The 14122-nt window shown below is 45.5% G+C and overlaps 1 protein-coding gene across 1 annotated transcript in view; it reads right to left on the reverse strand.

Moving 5' to 3' along the window:
- Nucleotides 1–407, reverse strand: part of BOK (BCL2 family apoptosis regulator BOK) — a 39587-nt gene extending 39180 nt beyond the window's left edge. The window contains exon 1 of the mRNA XM_073360433.1: nucleotides 147–407. The gene's annotated coding sequence lies outside the window, so the exon portion shown is untranslated. The remainder of the gene's footprint in view (nucleotides 1–146) is intronic.
- Nucleotides 408–14122: the final 13715 nt, after the last annotated feature.

Raw genomic sequence — 14122 nt, forward strand, 5'->3', positions numbered from 1 at the left:
CCTAAAAAAAAATCAGACCAAAGTTTTAGTCAGGTGCCTATAGATGGGTTTGAGACCCTCATTTTAGGAACCCATATTTGAAAGTTTTTACCATAAAGAAAACAATGCCAAATTCTTAAAAACTTCCCAGCAAAGGACATATTTACCTCTCATGTTGCATTTCCTTCCTTTCAGTGATCTTTTGTCGGTTTCAGCTGCTTCTAATATTTCTTTGGAAGAACTGGTTCAAACAATCTGTTTTAGGATTTGTAAAGATTATAATGATTCTCCGCTCCCATCCTCCGCTGGAGCTAGAGTGCAGCTGCTTGCTCAGTTCTTTATTCTCTCCCCATCTCTGCCAGCCTCCACATCCCGTCTGCACTCTAGTAGGATCCTACCACTTGTTCTGCTGCTTTTGAGAGCTGGGGGCAGACAGAGAAAGGAAAGCCTCTTGCTTTAGCCTTGTAAGGAAGATGAAATAACCAGGGGCGGGGTTATGCAAGCCGGCTAGCAAGAATCTCCCCTCCCATTTTTTCCTCAGTTAAGGAGGCTCTAGGCAGTTGTACTGCTAGGTTAAGAGGGACTTTTTTAAACAGGTGGCTGAGCTCCAGGGAGAGCATGCTCTGATGTACCACTGAGAACACTCCCAAGGAGAAGTATTATTCCCTGATTAAAGTGTATTCCTTGGACCGCTTTTGCAGAATCTGTGATAGTTATTTGCCCATAGAACCCAAAGTGCCAAATCATGGAATGCAGCACCTGGAGTGGGTGGCTGTGATGCTAGATTTTGAACAGGTTGTAAAGTTGAACTATAAGCAACACAGGTGCTCAACAACACTGAGGTGAAACAACAGACCAGATCAGTTGTAATTCCCAAAAGGTTATTAGTAGAGCTGGTCAAGAAATTCAAAAGTGTCCAAACCAGGTCTGTGTCTCAAACAATCCCTGAGCCCAGCCAGTCTCACTGCAAATTCAGTTTTGCTTAGTGGGAGGGAGGAAGAAACCCATGGAATTTCTTGACTAGCTCTTCACCAAAAGAGATTTATATCTCGATAATATCTAGTCCAAGACGTAACGTATTCCAGGATTCTGTGATCACAGAACCTGCCATCTGCCCACCATTTGTTGCAGAATGTGGTCCAGAATATAAGGCGTTTTTTAAAGTCATGTTTCTAGCCTTCATGGCATCAGTATAACTGAGGCAGTGTTGCCTTCTTGAATCTGCAGATAGCTTGAAACAGTAGTCCCAGTTTAAATTGTCCCCATTAACTCAATGGTGCTCTGAAACAAAGGTGAAGATTTAGCATCGATATTATTTAGCTGATCATTCAACCAGAATGCCAGCTAATATAATTACTACACATTGCCTTCCACTTCCCTCAGATGCCAAAAGCCCCCCCCATAGCTGTCCTCTATCCATCTGTCCAAGCTTCTCACGCCCTCTTCAGTTTCTGCAATGCCATTGTGAGTTAAATACAACAGTCTGTGGCTCATCGAAAAGTGACGGTGTCAGGGCTGTGTAAAGTAATTGGAATTTCATATCAAGACGGAGACAGCTAATCTGAGTCTATTGAAGCAGCACCATAATTTCTAGTCTGCCACACAAGAACAGAGCACACCAATTCAAGGTCCTTGCAGTGGAATTTAAGACTAGTTTGCCACAGGATACACAGGGCCTTGAAATAGATAAACATAGCTAGATATAGGCCTAGTCCACACCAGAAAAAGTTTGCTGGTTATAATATAAAGTCAACCCACCTAGCATAGATGCATTTTATACTGGCAGAAAGTACTTTTCTCATTATAAACTCCGCCAGTTCGGTGAGCGAAATAAGCACTCTTACACCGGCATAAAAGTGTACACAAGTCCTCTGCTGCGATTGAAGTAACTGACATTGCTCTGTTGGCAAAAGTCCTAATGGACACCTGGCCTCAGCTTACAAGAGAAGATAACAATTCAAGTTGAAAATAGGTTCCTAATACACTTTACTGAGCTTGGCTATTTCAAGGGTGAAACACCACACTAGTGATGACACTTCACATACCACGTAAGTCCCTACACTGGTACAAAGGGTTGGGCCGAGGACACGTTACAAGTTTAAAATCCAACTTTCCTATCTTTAGACAATGTGTCTTGCAGCCTTAATAGTTAAAAGTCACTATTTACATTTTTGAATAAGATTTTTCATTCAGCAATGGAAGTCTCATTTAAGCTCATTGTAGCCATTATTGTAAGTCACAGAAATACCCTGACTTCTCTTTGATATTAGCCTGTTGTTCCCATTTTTACATACACAAACTTATAGAGCAATTCCAACAGAAACAATGCCCTTGCTGTGGAATGTATACTGGGTCAGGGAGAACGCAACAATAAAAGCCAGTTTTTACTGGGGGAAGTCAGGGTTCTAAGGTTCAGCTTTTGAAGCATGAGACTGGCATTGTGAACATTCCCGTTAGGCCAAGGACTGGTTCAGTCCTCTGCCTGCTACAGTTGTACATTTAGAGGACTGACAGTTGTTTGGCCAAACATTAATATTTTAGTTGGCCGAACATTAATATTTTAGTTTGATTGAGACCCCCATTAAACTAATTAACTTAGCTCCTTAGCTCCTCTGAGTTTGTTGGTTACCTAGGCATGTGTTTGTAAACATGCTCTCATTCTTGCAACTGCCTCCTCCTGCCTGATTCATTGAGTAATACTTCAGTCCAGTGTTTGTGAAATCATCACCCATCATTATGGAAGCAATTATGATGTCACAGACTCTGGACAGATACCACTAAGTTAATGGACTGGAGGAGGAGAGGAGGCAGCTCGCTTCACCTACAAGTATTTTGTTAATTGTTTGTGACAAGAAGACACGGTAAATGAAAGTGATGGTTTAATAGGGCTTTGGCAAAATATTCAGGTTTTCTGAACTTTTGCTTTCATTCTTCAAGGGCCTGATCAAAAGCCCACACAGAATTCTTATTTATTCTTTGTATTGCGATAGCACCTAGCACCCCAGTCATGGTCCCAGGACCCCATTGTGCTGCACTGTATAAATGCAGGACAAAGAGACTGTTCCTGCCCCCAAACAACTTACATCTAAAGTAAGGGCTCCTGCAGACTTCAGTGGTCTTCATGTTTTAGGGCTTGCTCATGCCCTAAACTGCAGCAAGTTTATATCCCAAATTACTGCTATACGGAAATATTTGTAGCTACCCACTTCAGTCATATATAGTATAGACTGCCCTTTAGAACTACAGCTGGCATGGACTCACACAGGGTAACAAATTTTCCCTGTAGGAGAAAATTGCAATGCATGCCACTTCAGTAGACAGACACACACCTTTCACCATAGAAAGGGTGATGGAGGAGAAGAGATTGAAGACAGTACCACTGGATACATCCTGCAGAACAGAAATACATACAAGTCTGTGGCAAATGATAGCATGTTATTAGTGCTAATGCCAGGAGCCATAGAGTTATCAGTTCCGTTTATTCAAAGAACAGGTACAGCAATGGATAATTCCCACACTTCCCCACCATTGTATCTGCACCTTAATCTGGAGGGGCCTCTTGGGGAAGAGAGGATAATTTTCCATCTTTATTCAGGACCCAGTCCATCAAGGTGCTGAGTCCATTCCCCAAGGTGCCGTGTATCATCAGCTTCCATAATTAATATTAACAACAAGGGGGAAGGAACACAAGCCAAAATAGGGAGAGAACAAGTTAAAAAATAGTTAGATAAGTTGGATGTAGTCAAGTCAGCAAGGTCTGATGAAATTCATCCTACTACATACTACTTATGAAACTAGCTGAAGCAATTTCTGAACCATGAGCAATAATCTTTGAGAATACGTGGAGGATGGGTGAGGACCCAGAGGACTGGAGAAGAGCAAAAATAGTACCTATCTTTAAAAAGAATAACAAAGAGGACCTGGGGAATTATAGACCAGTCAGCCTAACTTCAATACCTGGAAAGACACTGGAACAAATTATTAAACAATCAATTTGTAAGCACCTGGAAGATAATAGGGTGATAAGGAATAGCCAGCACGGATTTGTCAAGAACAAGTCATGCCAAGCCAACCTAATTTCCTTCTTTAAAAGGATTACTGGCCTAGTGGATGGGGGGGAGTAGTAGATGCGATATCTTGATTTTAGTAAGGCTTGACAGTTTCACAGACCCGAAGAAGAGCTTGAAAGCTTGTCTCTCTCACAGCTTCTTCAGCTCTCTCACAGCAACAGAAGTCAATCCAATAAAAAATATTACCTCACCCACCTTGTCTTTCTAATATCCTGGGACCAACATGGCTACAACATTGCACATAGTTTCACATAACATTCTCATGAGCAAAACAGGGAAATGCGGTCTAGATTAAATTAATATAAGGTGGGTGCACAGCTGGTTGAAAGACCACACTCAAAGAGTAGTTATTGATGGGTTTGCTGTCAAACTGGGAGGGCATATCTAGTAGGGTCCCATGGGGTCTCTCCTGGGTCCAGTACTATAAAGTATTTTCATTAATGACTTGGAGAATGGAGTGAAGATTGTCATCTGCAAAGTTTATACGTACACCAAGCTGGGAGGGGGTGGAAACACTTTGGACAGTATTAGAATTTAGGACGACCTTGACAAGTTAGAGAATTGGTCTGAAATAAATGAGATTACATTGAATAGAGACAAGTACTAAGTACTTCACTGGGGAAGGGAAAAAATCAAATGCCCAATTACAAAATGGGGGTAGTAAAAGATTTGGGGGTTATAGTGGATCACAAATTGAATATGAATCAACAATGTGATGTAGTTGAGAAAGGCCAATGTCATTCTGAGGTGTACTGTTAGGATTGTCATAGGTAAGACATGGGAGATAACTCTCCTGCTCTATTTGACACTAGTGAAGCCTCAGCTGGAGTACAGTGTCTAATTCTGGGCACCACATTTTAGGAGAGATGTAGATAAATTGGAGAGAGTCCAGAGGACAGCAACAAAAAATGATCAAAGGTTTAGAAAACCCAACTTGTGAGGAAAAGTTAAAAAAAATGAGCATAGAATCACAGAAATGTAGGACTGGAAGGGACCTTGATAGGTCATCTAGTCCAGGCCACTGCACAGAGGTAGGACTAAGTATTATCTAGATCAGGGGTTCCCAAACTTGGTTCATGGTTTGTTCAGGGTAAGCCCCTGGCAGGCCGCAAGATGCTTTGTTTACCTGAGCATCCGCAGGTACGGCTGCTCGCAGCTCCCACTGGCCGTGGTTTGCCGTTCCCACCAATAGGAGCTGCAGGAAGCGGTAGCCTGGCCCGTGTCACTTCCCGCAGCTCCCATTGGCCAGGAATGGCAAACCGCAGCCTGCCATACCTGCAGACACTCAGCTAAACAAAGCATCTCGCAGCCTGCCAGGAGCTTTCCCTGAAGAAGCCATGAACCAAGCTTTGGAACCCCTGATCTAGACCATCCCTGACAGGGGTTTGTCTAACCTGTTCTTAAAACACCTCCAGTGATGGAGATTCCACAGATTCACTAGATAACTTGTGTCAGTGCTTGACTACCCTTACAATTAGGAAGCTTTTCCTAATCATAGAATATCAGAGTTGGAAGGGACCTCTGGAGGTCATCTAGTCCAACACCCTGCCCAGAGCAGGACCAATCCCCAACTAAATCATCCCAGCCAGGGCTTTATCAAGCCTGACCTTAAAAACTTCTAAGGAAGGGGATTCCACCACCTCCCTAGGTAACGCATTCCAGTCTTTCACCACCCTCCTAGTGAAAATTTTTTCCTAATATCCAACCTAAATCTCCCCCACTGCAACTTGAAACCATTACTCCTTGTCCTGTCATCTGCTATCACTGAGAATAGTCTAGATCCAACCTCTTTGGATCCACCTTTCAGGTAGTTGAAAGCAGCTATCAAATCCCCCCTCATTCTTCTCTTCCGTAGACTAAACAATCCCAGTTCCCTCAGCCTCTCCTCGTAAGTCATGTGTTCCAGACCCCTAATCATTTTTGTTGGCCTTTGTTGGACTCTCTCCAATTTCTCCACATCCTTCTTGTAGTGTGGGGCCAAAATTGGACACAGTACTCCAGATGAGGCCTCACCAATGTTGAATAGAGGGGAACAATCATGTCCCTCGATCTGCTGGCAATGCCCCTACTTATACACCCCAAAATGCCATTGGCCTTCTTGGCAACAAGGGCACACTGTTGACTCATATCCAGCTTCTTGTCCACTGTCACCCCTAGGTTCTTCTCTGCAGAACTGCTGCCTAGCCATTTGGACCCTAGTCTGTAGTGGTGCATGGGATTCTTCCGTCCTAAGTGCAGGACTCTGCACTTGTCCTTGTTGAACCTCATCAGATTTCTTTTGGCCCAATCCTCCAATTTGTCTAGGTTCCTCTGTATCCTATCCCTACCCTCCAGCGTATCTACCTCTCTTCCCAGTTTAGTGTCATCTGCAAACTTGCTGAGGATGCAATCCACACCATCCTCCAGATCATTAATGAAGATATTGAACAAAACCGGCTCCAGGACCGACCCTTGGGGCACTCCACTTGATACCGGCTGCCAGCTACACATGGAGCCATTGATCACTACCCGTTGAGCCCGACAATCTAGCCAACTTTCTATCCACCTGAGAGTCCATTCATCCAGCCCATACTTCTTTAACTTGCTGGCAAGAATACTGTGGGAGACAGTGTCAAAAGCTTTGCTAAAGTCAAGGAACAACATGTCCACTGCTTTCCCCTCATCCACAGAGCCAGTTATCTCGTCATAGAAGGCAAATAGATTAGTCAGGCTTGACTTGCCCTTGGTGAATCCATGCTGACTGTTCCTGATCACTTTCCTCTCCTCTAAGTGCTTCATAATTGATTCCTTGAGGACCTGTTCTATGATTTTTCCAGGGACTGAGGTGAGGCTGACTGGTCTGTAGTTCCCAGGATCCTCCTTCTTCCCTTTTTAAAAGATGGGCACTACATTAGCCTTTTTCCAGTCGTCCGGGACTTCCCCCGATCACTATGACTTTTCAAAGATAATGGCCAGTGGCTCTGCAATCACATCCGCCAACTCCTTTAGCACTCTCGGATGCAGCGCATCCGGTCCCATGGACTTGTGCTCATCCAGCTTTTCTAAAAATCCCAAACCACTTCTTTCTCCACAGAGGGCTGGTCACCTCCTCCCCATGCTGTGCTGCCCAGTGCACAGGAGCTGGGAGCTGACCTTGTTCGTGAAGACAGAGGCAAAAAAAGCATTGAGTACATTAGCTTTTTCCACATCCTCTGTCACTGCGTTGCCTCCCTCATTCAGTAAGGAGCCCACTCTTTCCTTGACTTTCTTCTTGTTACTAACATACCTGAAGAAACCCTTCTTGTTACTCTTAACATCTCTTGCTAGCTGCAACTCCAGGTGTGATTTGGCCTTCCTGATTTCACTCCTGCATGCCCGAGCAATATTTTTATACTCTTTCCTGGTCATTTGTCCAATCTTCCACTTCTTGTAAGCTTCTTTTTTGTGTTTAGGATCAGCAAGGATTTCACTGTTAAGCCAAGCTGGTCACCTGCCATATTTATGAGGATGGCGTAGACTGCACCCTCAGCAAGTTTGCAGGTGAATACAGAGGGACCTAGACAAATTGGAGGATTGGGCCAAAAGAAATCTGATGAGGTTCAACAAAGACAAGTGCAGACTCCTGCACTTAGGACGGAAGAATGCCATGCACTGCTACAGACTAGGGACCGAATGGCTAGGCAGCAGTTCTGCAGAAAAGGACCTAGGGGTTAAAGTGGACAAGAAGCTGGATATGAGTCAACAGTGTTGTTTCCTTTCCTTGTTGCCAAGAAGGCCAATGTCATTTTGGGATGTATAAGTAGGGGCACTGCCAGCAGATCGAGGGACGTGATTGTTCCCCTCTATTCGATATTGGTGAGGCCTCATCTGGAGTACTGTGTCCAGTTTTGGGCCCCACACTACAAGAAGGATGCGAAAAATTGGAAAACGTCCAGCGGAGGGCAACAAAAATTATTAGGGGACTGGAACACATGACTTATGAGGAGAGGCTGAGGGAACTGGGATTGTTTAGTCTGCGGAAGAGAAGAATGAGGGGGGATTTGATAGCTGCTTTCAGCTACCTGAAAGGGGGTTCCAAAGAGGATGGATCTAGGCTGTTCTTGGTGGTAGCAGATGACAGAATGAGAAGTAATGGTCTCAAATTGCAGTGGGGGAGGTTTAGGTTGGATATTAGGAAAAACTTTTTCACTAGGAGGGTGGTGAAGCATTGGAATGCGTTACCTAGGGAGGTGGTGGAATCTCCTTCCTTTGAGGTTTTTAAGGTCAGGCCTCTCAAATCATGGAATCATAGAATAGAATATCAGGGTTGGAAGCGACCTCAGGAGGTCATCTAGTTCAACCCTCTGCTCAAAGCAGGGCCAATCCCCAAGTAAATCATACCAGTCATGACAAAGCCCTGGCTGGGATGATTTAGTTGGGGATTGGTCCTGCTTTGAGCAGGGGATTGGACTAGATGACCTCCTGAGTTCCCTTCCAACCCTGATATTCTACGATTCTATGATTGATTCTATGACTGTTACTTATCACCTTATTTCCTTCCAGGTGCTTACAGGTTTATTGTTTATTTGCTCCATTATCTTTCCAGGTACAGAAGTTAAGCTGATTGGTCTCTAATTCCCTGGGTTGTCTTTATTCCTCTTTTTATAGATAGGTACTATATTTGCTCTTTTTCAGTCCTCTCAGATCTCTCCCTTCCCCAAAAAGTTCTCAAAGATAATTGCTAATGGCTCAGAGATCTCTTCAGCCAGTTCCTTAAGCATGCTAGGATGTATTTCATCCAGCCCTGCCGACCTGAAGACATCTAACTTGTCTAAGTAATTCTTAATTTGCTCTTTTCCTATTTTAGCCTCAGCTGCTACCCCATTTACGTTTTTGGTGAAAACTGAAACAAAAGAGTCTTTTAACATACTTTGGCCAATGCTGCATTTTCTTTTATTGTCTTTCTCTCCTCACTGCGTAATGGGCCTAACCTGTTCTAGGTCTTCTTCTTGCTTTTCATATATTTGTAAAATGTTTTCTTGTTACCCTGTATGTCAGGTTTGGTCTTGAGAAAAGACAATCGAGGGGGGACCTGATACGTCTTGAAGTATGTGAAGGATTCTTATAAAGGGGACAGTAATCAATTGTTCTCCATGTCCACTGAACGTAGGAAAAGAAGTAATGAGCTTAATCTGCAGCAAGAGATTTAGGCCTGTGTCCCCACCCCCACCAGATCCTGCCCTGGACAGGTGGAGGGTCCACAGCTCCCCACAGCTGCCCGGCAGCTCTTACCATGGCCCAGCTGCAGCTCTTCGGCCCTCGAGGCCCCACCCCAAGGCCGGAAGCTGGAGCTGGGTCAGGGTAAGAGCCATGCAGCCAGATGTGGGGAGCCACGGACCCTCCACCTGCCCTGGGCAGGGGATTGGGGGAGCAGGAACACAGACCAGAGGCTGCTCTCGTGCCCCACCCCACACTGGGCAAGTGGAGGGGCCCGAGTTCCCTGACCTGGCACCAGCTTCTGGTTTGGCCAGGGTGTGGGGCCTCAGGGGGAAAAGGAGAAGGAGGGGTGGGGCCATGGAGTGGGCAGACCCTCATGGCCCCTTCACTTTTAGGAAGAATCCGTTGCCCCTCGCTTGAACAGAGTAGGTTACTTGGTCCTGCCTCAGCTCACATGGCTGGCCTTGAACTCTTGAGGTCTCTTGAGCCCTATTATTCTATGGTTCTCCCAGTGAAATCCTGAATTCCTACCTCCCTGCTTGCCACTGAGGGCAAATAGGTTTGAATAAATGGGCAAATGTTCACTAGGAAGTGGACTGAGAGCACTTGCTCATTTTCCATAGGCCACTGACTAGCTGTCAGGTGGTAGTCATATTTTGTCACCACCGACCTCTAGACAGGGTCACATTCAAAACACAGGTAAACATGAAAAGGTTCTTATCAGCATAATGAACATAATTTGATAAACAGTCTTTAGGCTAACAGTAATTTAGTTGAGAGAGTGATTGACTGCATTTCTTTTTAAACATTTCCTGTAATTTGTTTTAAACACATATTTTACAGAGTAATGAAACATCCTACAAACCAGGCAGAGAGAAGAGATCTTCCTTTTCAAATATTTTTACTTTCCATAAATAATATACTGTGACAGTCTGTTCAGTTGAAACAGGCCTGCTCTAGCCATTTGAAATGCATAAAGAAAACATTTATATAGTAATGATACCTCAGAAAAGAAAAGGAGAACCAGGAATGGAAGAAATGGCTCCTGGAATGGTTACCATCCACACAGAGATAGAGCCATTGCGTTTTGCCTTTGTTCTCTTCTCGTGGTTGGTCCACCGAAGAGCTTTATGAATCTGTTCCTGCTTCCATCCAAGGGACTCAAGGATAAGCTATTCTGAATAATTCCATGTGTAGATGCTTATTCCAGAATAAGAGTACCTCTTTCTGGTTTAGTTTAAATCCACCTTCAAAGTGGATTTAAATTAAGCCAGAAGAAGGCACTCTTATTCTGGAATAAGCATCCCCATATGAAGTTATTCAGGAATGGCTATACTAAAATAATTCCATGTGTAGACAAGCCCTCAGTCCTTTAGCTCAAGTAGTATGCTTTTAGCCTGTAGGTCCCAGCTTCTAACACTGCTGTTGGCTCATGTGAGGTTGGTTATACCATCCAATATTTTAATAATTTGGAGCCAGATACTGCTACCCTGACTCAGTATTACCTTACCTTACTGAATATTACCTTACTTCTGATATTGTTTCATGGATTTCAGCGGAACTATTCACAGCAGAAAGTTCTACTCAGCTTGAGTAAGACTAGAAGAATGTGGCCCTTGTGACAATGGAGTCTTATTTTTTGCCTAAGAACACGGATGTTATAATTTGGGGTTTCTTCAGTGGTTCAATTAAGGAAGCAAGAAAGTTCACTAATGCAATGGGATCCACAGTTTATTTTCTTGTCAGAGCAGCAGCTGTACACACATCACAATGATGTATTTAGCTTTCCACAAATTCAACACTTCTAAAATAATCCTCTATCAGTTAAGATAGAAAAGAGCTCAGAAAGGAAGCTGTAGTAACTTTTATTGCCTTACCTGTGCAACGTTTGAATCCAGATACAGCAGAGAGAGGCAGAGCAAAGAGGACATTTCTTCCTGGCCAGACCAAGAAGCCAAAGCTTGATGAAATAAACATAAACAAGAGTAAGATTAGACCACATTTGCTGGGATTGCTCTTAAATTCAACATCTCCCCTAATCTTGGGTCTATGAACCCTCCAGCCAAGGTTTCCCTAACTGGAAAAAGAGAAGAAAATGCTGAGCAGTGGCTGGTCTGTGCGAGTCTGATGTTTGGGGTGAAGTGTTACAAACCCCCTCCCTACCCCAGAAAGGGACAGAGAGCTTTAAAGTGTTTTAATAAAAATGCTGTTAGCAGTCTCCCCACCAGACAGTGTTGGAGTTATGCCAGCATTCAACCCTGGTAAGGTCAAGAGTGGTCCTGAAACCTTCTGCAATGGGAAGTCAAGCTAAATAGGTCCCATCACAGGGTTACCTGCCTTTCTGGCATTAATTGTGAACTTGTGTCTGTCCCCCTTCTGAGCCACAGTCCCCTTCTGGTTTGGTCTAGCATGCCAGCCAAACCGTCAAGTCCCCTCCTTCCCGGGTAAACAGAGTCCACTGAGAAATCCAGACAAACAAAGACCCCAACCAGCCATTCTTTGCCTTGTGGGCCATGGTCCTGTCCCTAGGGTTCATGTGACCTTCAGACTTAACAGGTTGCAGGATCCAAGCTAGATGGCTCTCAGCTGGCTCCTGGCTGCTCTGGTCCAAACCTCTGCCAGTCTTAGGAGCAGCCTTACTCATATGCACTGGGGACTGGGTGAAGAGGGTCTTCCTCCCTCTGCTGGAAGCTCTGCCCATTGGCCCCAAAAGGAAGCAAATGCTCACCCTAAGCAAGGTGCAAACTGATGTACTCAGGGTCGCTTCCACCACCCACTTCTGCAGCCTGCCTAAGCCTCCTCAGCCCCAGCACAGGGACATTCCCACAGCCCCTTATGCCTACCCTTTAATGGGCCTACCCAAACCAGCCTTATCCCCCACTGCCATAGACTTGCCTCTCCCAGAGCTCCTGCTCTGTCTCCCACTTCAGTGCAGACCCATAGCCTAAGCCTTCCCAGGCTGTCTAGCACACCCCATCCCCCTTATAGGCTCTAACAGAAGGATCATTACCGTCACTGCAGGTCTTATCCCTTCCCAGTCTTCTGCTCACTGAGGAACAGGAAGCTCTTTTGTTTCCCTTTCCCAGCATACATGGCTTCCCAACCTCCAACCCTCCTGCTACCATCAGACTGATTCCAGCCCTGGCTCTCATGCCAGCCATTCAGTATCTTCCCAGAAGCTGCAAACCAAAGCCAAAGATGCAAGAGAACTGGCAGTGGCAACAGGAGATCCGACAATTCAAGCAAGTAAGCTAGGAAAACACCAGCAGTGTTCAAGCTAGACACTGTATGTCAGCTTTAAACTGCCATGGGGTGCATGAAACCCTGTCTCAGCTTGACCCCACTGGACAGTGAGAGAGGAAGGAGTCAGTGTTGTGGAAACTTACTGCCTTGCTGTATTTTCCTTACTTCTGGGTAATTCTGGATAAAGGAGCATTCATGCAACAGCCACTGATTTACAGATAGAGGAACAGTCCATGTGATTGAGCCTCACGTGCAGTGAACTCTAGCAGCTGCTATGGATTCTGACTAGGCCTCTCAGACACCTGAAGTGATCTAGTAGTTCCTCAGGAGCACTTCCCCATTGCAGACGTCTGCGAGGGCAGAAGGATACCTCAAACAGAGCTATTGTTCCGCATGAGAGCATGTTCAGATTGATTGGGAAATTCCAATAGGTATTTTTGCAGAAACGAAACTGTTATTGCAAGAGGCACAGTTGTGTATTTGGATTTAATTGGAGAACTGGGAATGCCTCTCCTGACCTATAGGAGAGGAATCCATCCCACACAGAGCACCAGCACAAGGCCTAGGCACTGCTGAAATGCCAAAAATAAAGCTTTAGTGGGACTTCAGCACAAGGCCTGGTCTAGGTGCCAACTTGCACATCCCCAGATTACTGGACATTCCAAATTGCCAGGAACAGCATGGGTCCATCCCCACCAGCGTGACCGCACACATACACGCAAAGTCACAGGGGCGGTGTAGGTATTCTCCAAAATGGCCTCCTGGACACGTGCAAGGATGCCACCAGGAACAGGCTGGCACTAGAGTTACCACCTGGTTGGTATTTGACTGGCCTGACTGGGTTTTTTGTGGGTTTGCCAGTTGCCAGAAAAATAATTTAATCTGCTGTTTTCCTTGCTTGGGTATAAAAATTTGCATTATTATCATAATACCCTGGGATATCTAATGTTAAAAGTTTCTGTGTCCAGCTAAAGATGCTGCAGAGTTCCCACTTTCACAGTTTAAGCGATAACAGAGCAAAACCGTTGAAAATACAGCAGCTGTCTGCCCACCAACATGTAAGCACACCGCACGTGTGAGAGAGGGTTTGAGTCATGTGAGAGTGAGGAGACCTGTGATGTTACCAATCGTATCTATAGGTGTTCTCTCTCTAAATACACTAAGTGACTGTTGAGGGGGGTGTTGCGGAATTGCCTTGTGGTTGGGGATTCAGGTTGCGGCAGGCTTGTCTTTTGTGGGGCAGGGTTGCCAGTTTTTTTGCTTTTTAAAGGTGGTAACCCTACCTGGCACGTTCTTCAAAATGGGTCCCTCACACGTGCTAGGTCACAACAGCGGGGTGGTTTTCAAAATAGCATCCCCAGCCCAGGAGCACTGGAACCTCAATGGGGTTGGGGACCCACAAGGCTCTGCCTCCCCCTGTGGCCCTGTCCCCCCTGTGGCCCTGTCCCCTCCATGGCCCCACCCCCTGCTCCTCCTCTTCTGGGTGGGGACACAGGCCAGGGGCTGCTCATGGGCAGGTGGAGGGTCCGGGGCTCCCCACAGCGGCCCAGGCTCCCTGGATGGCTCTTACCACAGCCCAGCTTCCGGCCTGGCCAAGGGGCGGGATCTCAGAGGGAAGAGGAGGAGCAGGGGTGGGGCCAGGGAGAAGGGCTGGC

This window comes from Lepidochelys kempii, chromosome 9 (assembly GCF_965140265.1).
Source record: "Lepidochelys kempii isolate rLepKem1 chromosome 9, rLepKem1.hap2, whole genome shotgun sequence".
In the NCBI taxonomy this organism is placed as follows: Eukaryota; Metazoa; Chordata; order Testudines; family Cheloniidae; genus Lepidochelys; species Lepidochelys kempii.